At 40.8% G+C, this 12,220-nt stretch overlaps 1 protein-coding gene across 1 annotated transcript in view; it reads left to right on the top strand.

Moving 5' to 3' along the window:
- LOC143984149 (class I histocompatibility antigen, Gogo-B*0103 alpha chain-like) overlaps positions 1-9,022 on the top strand; it is a 35,475-nt gene extending 26,453 nt beyond the window's left edge. Inside the window, exon 7 of the mRNA XM_077484459.1 lies at positions 4,573-9,022. The gene's annotated coding sequence lies outside the window, so the exon portion shown is untranslated. The remainder of the gene's footprint in view (positions 1-4,572) is intronic.
- The last annotated feature ends 3,198 nt before the right edge of the window (positions 9,023-12,220 follow it).

Raw genomic sequence — 12,220 nt, forward strand, 5'->3', positions numbered from 1 at the left:
ATGGTTTTGGTAAATCTGAAGGAAAAAAAATCGGCAGAAAATCTGATAGTGTGTATGGGGCTTTAATCCTCTTTTACTGGGCAGCCAAAGGGGTGGAAAAAACGTGTCGCCTTGCCACTGTCTTACTGCCCCCCAGCTGCTGAACTCAGCAAATGGAGGCAGTTTACATGATGCTTTGCATTGCAGCCATGGCAAATTTAATACAACTGGCCAACTATCATTAATACTGGCATTTTTTTTTGCTGTTAATTATGTTCGTCATAGTATTCATTAAAGAATATGTCAACCCAAAATTTCATATTCCTGATATGTGCCTGCTGTACCATATACGTGCATGAAAAAAGTATCCTTTTCTCTTTGTATTGCTTCTTTTGTGTGAAACCTGGGGATCCTGCCGGTCCCTCTGCTTTCCTATAAAGACTGATTACACTAGGCATAAGAGCACAAAGTGGTCAGTTTTTCTAGCTGTGCTGAGTGCCTGTTTTCCTCTAATGATCAGACTTGTGCTGACATGCACACATGCACAGCCATTCACTGGGAGAACCAAGGTGCTGCTGTTTCTCCTCCCCCAGCTCTCTAAGATCCTTATGCTGTTGAGGACAGAGGATGTGATCACTGATAAGAAAAAGGGGAAAAAGGGTATTTATAAAGTTTTTGTATCTATGCGCAAATGTTTTGATTTATATTTTAAACCGTTACTTTTTTTAAAGTGTCGCCTATAGAGATCTTTAGGTACTGAAGTTTGTCACCAATCCATGGGTGTGCACAAATTCAAAGCATGACATGTTATGCATCTATTTACTCAGCGTAACATCATCTTTTACATTATACAAAAGAATTGGGCTAACTTTACGTTATTTTTTTTATTCATGAAAATTTATTTTTTCCCCAAAAATTGCGTGATATAAAATATTGCAACGATCACCATTTTATTCTCTAGGGTCTCTGCTAAAAAATTATAATTGATGTTTGGGGGTTCTAAATAATTTTCTAGCTAAAAATACAGATTTTAACTTGTAAGCAACAAATGCCAGAAATAGGCTTAGGCATGAAAGGGATAAGGTGAAAGTTCACATATACGTTAATTTAAAAAGGGAGTTTTTTTATGGACTGGTGTAAAAAAAAAACGAATTACCCTAAAAAATGTTGCCACTGTGAAGTAACAATTTCCTATCTGCCATTTTTTTATATTACCTGCAAACTTGTGTTAGATTAAATATTAGGATAAAATATTTTGTTACTTGGATCCCCAGCTAATATTTATATTTTCAGTATTTTTCTGATTCTGCCCACAATTCCAGAATTGTAGAAAAATGCTGGACGCATTTGATATGCCATTACTTCTTAATGGCACCCCAATCGCGGTGCGTTTTTGCCGCGGTTGTAGCTCGAAGCTTGTTGCCCAAAGAGTAGCAGGAGCTTCTTTTGGGCGACAGCATCACGCGTTGCGATGTGCTGCGATTTCTGCACAATTTTGCTGCAATTTGTGTTTTGCGTCTTTTTATTCTGCCCAACAACAAAATATCCCCCTCAAAAAAGCATACAAAATGTAAAACGTAAATCATGGCAAAATCGCTGTAAAATTGTGTGTGCAAAAATGGAAAACGCCCACCAAAACAAATCAAAAGCAAACTGCTTAGGTGTGAACCAGGCCTTACAAAACTTTAGAAAATAGAGTTGACCCAAGCTAATATTTTTTTCAAGAAAATCAGAGCAATTTGCGTTTTTTAATTAAAAATTGAAGTATATTTCTGATATGTGAAGCTAACTTTGCAAGTCTCATAAGTGGCTATATTAGGGCACATTGATTATACTTATTTTATTTGTCATTGATTTGTTTGAACTTTGCTGGAAAATCAACCTCAACCTGCAATATGTTACCCCAAAGGCCTTGATTGAATGAAAATGGAATTTCAACAAAGGAAATATTTTTTCATGCAAAATAAAAGTCTGGGGACACCTTGGGTTATGGCCCCTTTCACACATGCGGACAGTATGTCCGTATTTCATCCATCCGTTTGCGGATGAAATACGGACATACATACATCCCTATGGGATAGCGGACATCCGCAGACACCCGCTATTGTCCGCCTCCGCAATTGTCCGATTCTGCAGACGGAGGAAAATCCTATTTTTCTATCTATCTGCAGAGCGGATCGGATGAACACGGACAGACGGTCCGTGCTCATCCGATCCCCATAGAGGAGAGCGGAGAGCTGACAGGGCGGTCCCTGCACAGTGTGCGGAGACCACCCTGTCCACCGCCGGCTCATCGGGGACAACGGAGCGATCCCCGCTGAGTAAGCGGATCATCATGGGGCGGATCATTACTGATCCACCCCGTGTGAAAGGGGCCTATTTCTGCAATATACAATAGAGGGTGATATAGATGTCAATCTTAACCCCTTAGCACCAACTGCACGCACATATGTGGCCTTGGCTTGAAGGGGTTATACTGGGATGATGTCTGTAGGCATCACCTCGGTACCGTTTTTTAGAGTCGGCGGTCGGCTCTTTAGGGATAACAACCGGCTGTTATCTTAAAGGAGCAGTAGGGAACGTTTCCCCCTTCCACCGCTCTTCCCGGGTCTTCCAGTCTCCTATGTAAAAACACAGAAGCAACGTTATAACGTCACTTCTGGTTTACTCAGCTGCCAATGGCACCAATTTAAAAAAATGACAGAAACGGCGATTCTGAATACTTTAAGTGCAAAAGAGGGATTGGGGGTCTTTTGGACCCCCAATCCCTCCATAAAGAATACCCATCACCACCTATTACTGTCACAAGGGATGTTTACATTCCTTGTGACAGCAATAAAAGTGATCAGAATTTTTTTTTTAAAGTGACAATGTAAAAAAAAAAAAGAAAAAAGAAAATACATGCGTAAGTCGCGCCTGCATATGTAAACGGTGTTCAAATCACACCTGTGAGGTATCGCCGAGATCGTTAGAGCGAAAGCAATAATTCTAGCAAAAAATCTCCTCTGTAACTCTTACCTGATAACCGTTACATTTTTTTAAAATATTGCCTATGGAGATTACAAGATTACAGATTTTAATTTGTAAGCAACAAATGTCACAAATAAGTTTAGGCATGAAAGGGTTTTTAAAGTGGAAGTTCGGGCTAAAAGGAATCTTAAACCTGCTACCTCCCCATTCTAAGTCCTATACTAACTACTCTGTAGGGGAAAGATGTGTATACTTTCCCATTTCTAAGACCCTGTACACACGGTCGGAGATTTCGACAACCAAATCCGTCAGATTTTGTCCGTCGGATTTTGTCCGTCGGATCTTGTCCGAAACTGTTGCATACACACGGTCGGACTAAGTTGTCGAAAAATCCGATCTTTCAGAACATGATGACGTAATTTCGTTACGATGGGACTACATTCAGGCTAGTAGCCAATAGCTTTGATGTAGGAATTTGATCTGAGTATGCATGGCACTTGGTCCGATCAAAATTCGCTACATATGATCGGAGTATGTCCGATCGAACCAGTTGGTCAGGAAATGTTTCCAACAAGTTGGAAAATTGGGTCCAAAGGATATTCCGACGGAATCAGTCCGATGCATACCACACACAGTCGGATTATCCGACAACACGGTCCGATTGGACACATTCCGATGGATTCTCCGACCGTGTGTACAAGGGCTTAGCCCCTGTACACACGGTCGGAGATTTCCACAACCAAATCCGTCGGATTTTGCCCGTCGGATTTTGTCCATCGGATCTTGTCGGAAACTGTTGCATACACACGGTCAGACAAAGTTGGCGAAAAATCCGATCTTTCAGAACGTGATGACGTAATTTCGATGGGACTACATTCAGGCTAGTAGCCAATAGCTTTGATGTAGGAATTTGATCTAAGCATGTGTGGCACTTGGTCCGATCAAAATTCTCTACACATGATCGGAGTATGTCCCATCGGCCCAGTTGGTCGGGAAATATTTCCAACATGTTGGAAAATTGGGTCGGACGGAATCAGTCGGATGCATACCACACACAGTCGGATTATCCGACGACACGGTCCGATAAGACGCATTCCGACGGATTCTCCGACCGTGTGTACAAGGGCTATGGGTGCTCTGGTCAGGTCACATGATCTCCCCAGTTGCCAACTTCAAGGGAGATGAGAGATCACCAAAGATGGCTGCAATACCTGAGCAGGGACATCACTCATAGGCTTACTATGGGACAGCCATTGCTGGCTCTGCTCTGCCCTGAGCTGGGAACTGATCATGTGACTGGACCAGAGCATGCTTAGAATTGGTAAGTATAAACCTTTTTCCTCTACTGCTTAGTTAATATAGGACTTAGAACATTAGATATTATTAGCCTAGACTTCCACTTTAAGATAGACATCTATATCACCCTTTATTGTATATTGTACCAACAGAAATACCCAAGGTGTCCCCAATATTTGCTCTCTGCACAGACACATTTCTATGGGGAAAATCACTGTGTGGGTATGTGTAGTCTGTTTTCTTGTGTGCTGTATATATTAAAATCATTGCATAGTAATAATTCCACAATGATCTTCACAAAGATTTAACAGCTTCACTATTTTACAGCTTCAGATGCCAACGCTAATGCCTTCAACAACCAGCATGTTTGAATCTCCATATTAATTGGAATATTACAAAAACTACAAGAGGAAAAAGGCTTTCTTTTCTAAGTAGATACAACCTGTTCCACCATTGTTCTCTATGCATTTATCAATAGAATTAGTGCCTAGTATACATTAATACTGTGCCAACGGGTAATATCCTATGCGTACCTTCGTCCTAAAGACATTACATAGAAAAGCTGGATTTGGAGGCTGCATGGACTTTAATGGTACTTATATGGATGAAAACATATAGATAATCTAAAAATATTTTTTTATTACAAAAGGTATTATAACATACAAAAAGGTTGTGCCCACGCAGAGGCATTAAAACCGTTCTCTACTCTACCTTTCCTTTTTAAAATAGATTTCGTATATAACTTTATTTCTTTATCATAAAAAGTATAACGTTATTTCATCATCCATCCTATTGTAATTATTTACCCTCTGCCCAACTCCCCCCCCCCCCCCCCCGACCCCACCATGTCAGTAGTGTTCCTCTTCTAAATATCTTCCTCTAATACATATCTTTTTGGTCTCAGCTGTGCTACATAGCTCCAATTCTGTTTAAACTCTTTCCATCCTTTCCATTTTTTTTCAAATGCTACTCTTTCATCGTCATCATTCATACATAAACTTTCGCAATTAAATATTCCCTCTACCGCGTCTAACCATTCCCATATCGTTGGGCATTCAGCCTCATGCCACTTCCTGGGAATCAATTTTTTTGCGGCGTTTAAAAGATGTGGAATAATTGTATCTTGGTATTGTTTAACTCCCCCCTCAGTCCCGTAAAAAAACGACTATCCAGGGGTCCGGTTTTATGGTTGTTTGAGTTATTTCCTTTATCCTTTGAAGGATCTCATCCCAATATATCTTAATTTTTGCACATCCCCACCATAGGTGTGTCATTGTTCCTGTAGCTTTACACCCACGCCAACACTCAGCCGTTGTTCCTTTTTGGTATTTAACCATTTTATCTGGTGTATTATACCACCGCGAGATGAGTTTGTAATTCATCTCGGCTGTCTTATTATCTATTGCCGAGCTATGTGTTATTTTCAATATTTTATTTATCGTCTCTTGATCTTTTTGTGACCCTAATTCCTGTTCCCATTTTTTTATATATGGCGGTATCTCCCTCTGGTTGGCCAATATCAACAGTTCATATAGCCTTGATATTGTACCTTTAATTCGGTCTGCCTTGCAGAGTTGCTCTAGCCCCGTGAATTAATTTTCAACTCTAAGTGGCTGAGGCAGTCTTTGTATAAAATGTACCAGTTGGAGATATCGCCATCTATCATTCACTATAAATCCAGTGCGTACTAATTCTTCAAGTGAAATAAGTTTCCCGTTTTTAATTATATCATTTAATTGTGACCCTTCTTTTTTAATCCAGTTCCCCGCTATCTCTCTTTTACCGGGGGGGAAGTATTCATTCTCTATTAAAGCTATCATCGTTGAGTTATAGTGTCCATTTAATCTTTTATATACCCCATCCCACATCTTAAGTGCCATCCGTGTCAACTCATTTGTGTTTATATCCAGTGCCCTGTATTAGTTATAAGTTGTACCTTACTATATATACATTCAAGATTCACCCACCTTTTTTCATTCCTTTTTCCCCTTACCCATTCGACTATTCTAGACAATAAGGCTGCTTGGTAATAATAGTACAGATCAGGAACTGCCAGCCCCCCTTTCCTTTTCTCCTGTTTTAATACCCTGTGGGAGATCCTAGGTTTTTTATTATTCCATATATATTTACTCATTAATGAATTTAATTTTAAAAAATAGCTGGAGGGTATATTAATCGGCAACATCTGAAATTTATATAATATTTTGGGAAGGATGAACATTTTAAATACATTTATTCGGCCCAGCCAAGATATAGATCCGTTAGCTACCTTCCTAAGTTCCGCTTTGATTTCATTTAATAATGGGATATAGTTTAAGTGGAACATCTTATCCAACGTACGTGCTAATTTTATTCCCAAGTATTTCAGTTCTTTTGCCCACTTAAATTTACATTTTCCCTGAATTAATTGTTCTTCCTGTTTGCTAACGTTTATGTTAAGGATTTCCGATTTTATTTGATTAATCTTAAAATTCGATATTTTCCCGTATTCGTCAAGGGCCTCTATTACTTTTAATAATGAACTTTTGGGGTTGCTGATATAAAATAGCACATCATCTGCATATGCAGCAAGTTTGTGCTCCTCCTGTCCCGCCATAATTCCCTTTATTTCTGGGTTATTTCTAATCGTCGAGAGTAAAGGTTCCAATGAGAGCACGAAGAGGAGGGGCGAGAGTGGACAGCCCTGTCTAGTCCCATTTTCCATCTCAAAGGGAGGGGAGGGTAACCCATTAATGTTTACAGTCGCAGTGGGATGTTGATACAATGTTTTGATCCACTTGACCATCCTTGGGCCAATACCCATTTTTTCTATTGTCTGAAACATAAATCCCCAATCAACCCTATCAAAGGCTTTTTGGGCATCTGTTGATAGTAGTAAAGCCTGGGGGTTCCGTCTCCTCTTTTTGAGATAGCAATAATAGGGTTCTAACCCCATTATCTTTTCCCTCTCGACCAGGCACAAACCCCACCTGGTCCGGATGTACCAGGAAATTCATTACTGTCTTCATTCTATTCGCCAATACCTTTGCAAATAGTTTGGTATCTACATTTAAAAGTGAAATTGGTCTAAAACTGGCACACTTGGTTTCATCTTTCCCTTCCTTTAATATGACAGTAATAGAGGCAGACAATGCCTCTTTACTTATATCATATTTTTCTCCAATTCCGTTCATGTACCTGCAGAGTTCCGGTGCCAGAATTTCCTTAAACCTTTTATAATAGTAGATTGTTAATCCGTCAGGTCCTGGGCTCTTCCCCGAAGCTGAATCTGCCAATACCTTGTTTATTTCTGCTACTGTTATGGGGCTTTCTAAATCTATTTCCCCTATCTGAGGAAGTCTCGCGTTGTTAAGGTATCTATCTATTTCATTTATGTCCCCCCCTTTTTCCAACTTCTTATTTTTTATAGCATATAATCTCTCGTAGTATGTTTTGAATGTTTCTGCAACCTCCTTTGACGTATACACCAAGTCCCCGTGTTCTGTTTGTATTTTCTCTATGTAGTTGATAGCTTTTTTTCTTTTGAAATCTATTAGCCAGATATTTAGTGGGTTTATTCCCATCTTGGTAACTTATTTTCCTTAATTGATTAAGGTATTTTTTTGTTTCTTGTTCTCTTAGCCCATGTAGTTCTTCCCTTTTAATTAGTAAATTTTGGTATATCTTCTTATCTGTGATCCCCAATTTATGTTGTTGTTCTATCTTACGGATTTCCTCACTGAGTATGTTAATCCTTTCGGCCTGTTCTTTTTTTTTTGTGTACCTCTAGCTATCAGGATCCCACGGATTTATGCCTTATGGGCATCCCAGAGGGCTTGCCCAGAGATGCCCTCAGTATCATTTATTGAGAAATACTTTTCTAATTCTCTTCCTACTACATCACCCCCCTCTTTATCTCGGATTAATTCATCATTTAACCGCCACTTAGTGGCTGGTTTGCTATACCCAGGGATCTGTATTTTAATTTTTATTGGAGCGTGGTCAGATTGTGTTATTATTTCTATGCTTGTTTCCAATACTGTTTCAAGGGCTCTGTGTTCCACCAGAATGTAATCGATCCTGGATTATGTCCCGTGCACAGGAGAAAAGAACGTGTAATCCAGTTTTTTAGGATGTTGTACTCTCCAAACATCGACTAGTTGATTCTTATTCAGATCTTGAATAATCTTTTTCAATTGGGCCTTGCTCCCTCCCCGTGCACTGGACTTACTATCCGATTCGGGATTCAAACAGAAGTTCAGATCTCCCATCAAAACCACATATCCACATTTAAATTCCTGTAGTTTAGCTAAAATTCTTGTTTAGCTAAAATGTTATGGGGTTTTTATTCGGGGAATAGATATTAACTAGTGTATACATTATACTACCTAGTTTACCTTTTAGAAATAGATATCTTCCTTCTGGGTCTGTTTCTCTTCCCTCTACCATGAAACGGGTATTTTTCCCAAATCCTATTGCAACTCCTCTTGCTCTATTAGTGATTGTATCCCCATAATACCAGCTTGGATAGTCTTTAGAATGGAGCCTAATCTTAGACGTATGTGGGATGTGCGTCTCTTGTAAGAAAATCACATCTGCCTGATACTGTATCAATTCTGCCAGAATTTTGTGCCTCTTTTTTGTGGTACTGAGCCCCTTGACATTATAGGACAGAAAATTTAAATCATTTTTTTTGTTATCCATATCTTATCTTTTTAACCACTTTGCTTTCTTTTTCCTGGAGGGTTTTACCACTGACATGTCCCCTTCCCCCCCTCATCACCCCTAATCCCTCCCTACCCCCCTCCCCGCCCCCTCCCACCCCAACCCACCCACCCCCCTTCTTTTAGCCACTGATCGGCCCTTGACTTGTCAATAGGCCTACATTCTTTGGCCATTTCCAAGTCTTTGGTGTTCTAAGGTGGGGATCTACCATTGGCCTCCATATCCGCCCTCTTTAGATGTATCCCTAAGGAAAGAGGGGGGGTATTGGGCCCATCTCCCATCCAGCCATTATACTCAGACGATCTTCCCCCCACCACCTCCCCACTCCCCCACGCCCCCACCATCCCTCCTTATATTTTGCGACGGTACTCTCATAGTGTTTCATCCATCCCATCCAGCCAACCTGGCAGGGTTGGAATTTGAATTTCTAATTTTTCGCAAAAATCCCCTAACTCTTCCGGGAAACTCAGCTTAGTAGTTCTTCCATCTTTAAATGCTAACAGACATGCCGGGAACCCCCAGCTGTATCTGATGTTCTGTGCTCTCAGCTGTTCCAGCAGGGGTTTTAAAAGGCGCTTCCTAGCCAAAGTCTCAGGCGCTAGGTCTGGGAAAATTTGTATTTCTGTTTCAGCATATTTTAATGGGGTTTTCCCCCTTAATTTTCTCCAGATGTCCGCCTTATCTTCATAGTGTTCAAATCTAACAATAATGTCCCGCGGCCTTCCTGTCTCGTCTGACTTTTTCTTCCCAACCCGGTGCACCCTCTCAATCTTGGGGAATGCCTCTTCTCCTCTGTCTATTATTGGCCGGAATATGTCTTCCATGATCTCCCTTAGCTCTTCTTTCTTATTTTCTGGGACAGATCTTACTCTCAGATTTTGTCTTCTATTTCTATTCTCTTGATCTTCGAGTCGGTAGAGAATTCTCCTCTGATTCCGACATGTAACTTTGACTTGTTCCTGCGCTTTATCAAGCGCCTGGGCTTGTGTATTGATTCTTTCTTCTACTGCCTTGACTCTTATTAATAGATGTCCCAAGTCGCTTCTTAGCATACTTATCTCTGATTTTATGGCATTCTCCAATTTTAGGAGCATCTCCCTCATCACCTCTTTTGTTAACCCGTAATCATCCGGTCTTTGATCTTCACATTTACTTAATTCTGGTTCACTCTCTGTTGTCAATTCATCTCTAGATTGATCTGAAGTTCCCTCTGTTTTTTTATCCATCCCCCTGCTCTTCTCAGGGTTAGAGGTCTGCTTTTCCTTCCCTCCGCCCTTCGGGCTAGCTCCTTGGGTCATATATTGTTTTATAGTGCTTTCAGTAGATTTATTTTTTGGGGTCTTAGGGCCGCCTCCCTTAACGGTTTGTTTTGAGGTTCTACTCATGATGTTTTTTTTTATCACCCGTGGTCGTCTCCCCAGTTTGATAGTCTTCTTATAACCCCTTTGTCTTGTTATATCTTCGCGACTTATTTTATGAGGCGGGGTCCAGTATTTAATGACCACCTGTGCGCTTCAACTATGAAGGTCCAATTACCAACTACCAGGGAGTTTCCCAGGTTGTTATACTATTCGTACTGTTCCCTGCCTTTTACTGTTATGTTAACCATCCAATGATTTAATATAGTTCATGCCTAGACAGATAGAGCATTCAAAGCAGAAACCGGACGCGGCTATTCCTGCGTTACCGCACTGCGTTTCCTGATACTGTCCAGCCTGTTAACTTCAATAAACATCCGCTATGTTAGATTTATCTAATCTAGGCGTTGTTCCTCTCGTTCCGGGGAACTAATCGGCCAGGTGGTCTCTTGTATAGATCTATCGTAATGACCTGCAACAAAGTCGCTCGGAGGAGTTTCTAGGCGATTATATCAAATGTAATGTTCACAGCCAGTTACTTCCTCAGTCTAGTCAATCAGTTAGATATACTACGTTTACAAATTTTATAATACTCTAAATTATAAGCGATAGGAATTTTTCCAGCTGTTGCACCATACCTATTGTTTCCAGCCGATCATAACTATTATGCAATTTGTCATGCTTCTTCTGAAATCAGATGGCAGGTGCATGTGTGCTAGTGATCGCTGAAGATGATCTATTGCATACTACTGAGAAACAGCTAGTAAAATTTACATGCTATTCTGTCGTTCACATAGTTCTTTTTCTGTTACTGTAGTGTTAACAGACCATTAAATAATTTGTGTATAATTATAATTCATGTAGTAATAGTTCTTATGTCAGCTAATGAGGACTGCAGGGTCGCTACCACACATGTCTGTTTCACATACTGTTCCTCAGTATTTCATAATAACCTCAGCCTAGTAGCCTCTTTTTAATCATCTCCATAGTCATCTATTTACAAGCAACTAGGGAGAGTTTCACAGCAACTAGGAGGGTTTCACAGCTAGTTTCACATACCCACTTTCCTTAGCCTGCAACCACTAGATATTATTAACCATCAGTAACGTGTACTACTTTGCAGACAGTTAGGATAGTACAAAACCACTTCCAAGCGAGATATCCCTCTGCGATTACTAATCTCACCAGCCAGGTGACTACTTATAAACAATCGCATTTAAAAATCCATCTATATAGCCTTTTTGGTGATGTTCCAGGTTATTATGGCTTCGAACCGTCTCCTTCCTTTACTATTGAACGGCACTAAATTAGTAAATCACAGTCTGACAGTCAAACAAAGTTCATAAGCAAGTAAACCAAAGCGGGATGCAAGATATCAGCTGGACTTATCTGAGTGTGAGCATTGTTCCTCTGCGTGCTGGTCTCTTTTCTGCCTCTGTGTTCCGTGCTTGTAACGGTATCTCTCCAGCATTCACTGAGAATCCTGTGCGGAGGAGGTATAGCGGCAGGGGGGAAGAGCGGAGGGGGAAGAGCGAGGGACAGAGAGCCTTCGCCGGCGATACCTGTTCACTTGGCCGGTTGGCAGATGGGTGCCGGAGAGGTCTCGAGCGGTGATTTCAATAGTACATGCTGCAGTTCAGCGGGTTTGCCGAAGCCTCTCACCTTCCGGCTGACCCGCTTTTCACTTCCGAACAACCTCTCCGACAGCCTCCTCGGAACCCCTCCCTCCTAGCAGAACGTCCCTACATCATCTCCCCGCCCCAAAACCGTTCTCTACTAATCAAATGACTCTCTCATCCATGATCCTAGGTTAATCAAGAGAGCAGAAGCTGAAGGTTTTTCTCCATTAATGAAACGCCTGAAAATTCACAGCCTATCTTATGGGAATTGTATAAGGCTCATACAAGGGGTAT

This window comes from Lithobates pipiens, unplaced genomic scaffold (genome assembly GCF_037356315.1).
Source record: "Lithobates pipiens isolate NorthernLeopardFrog02 unplaced genomic scaffold, aLitPip1_a1.2 Scaffold_1, whole genome shotgun sequence".
In the NCBI taxonomy this organism is placed as follows: domain Eukaryota; kingdom Metazoa; phylum Chordata; class Amphibia; order Anura; family Ranidae; genus Lithobates; species Lithobates pipiens.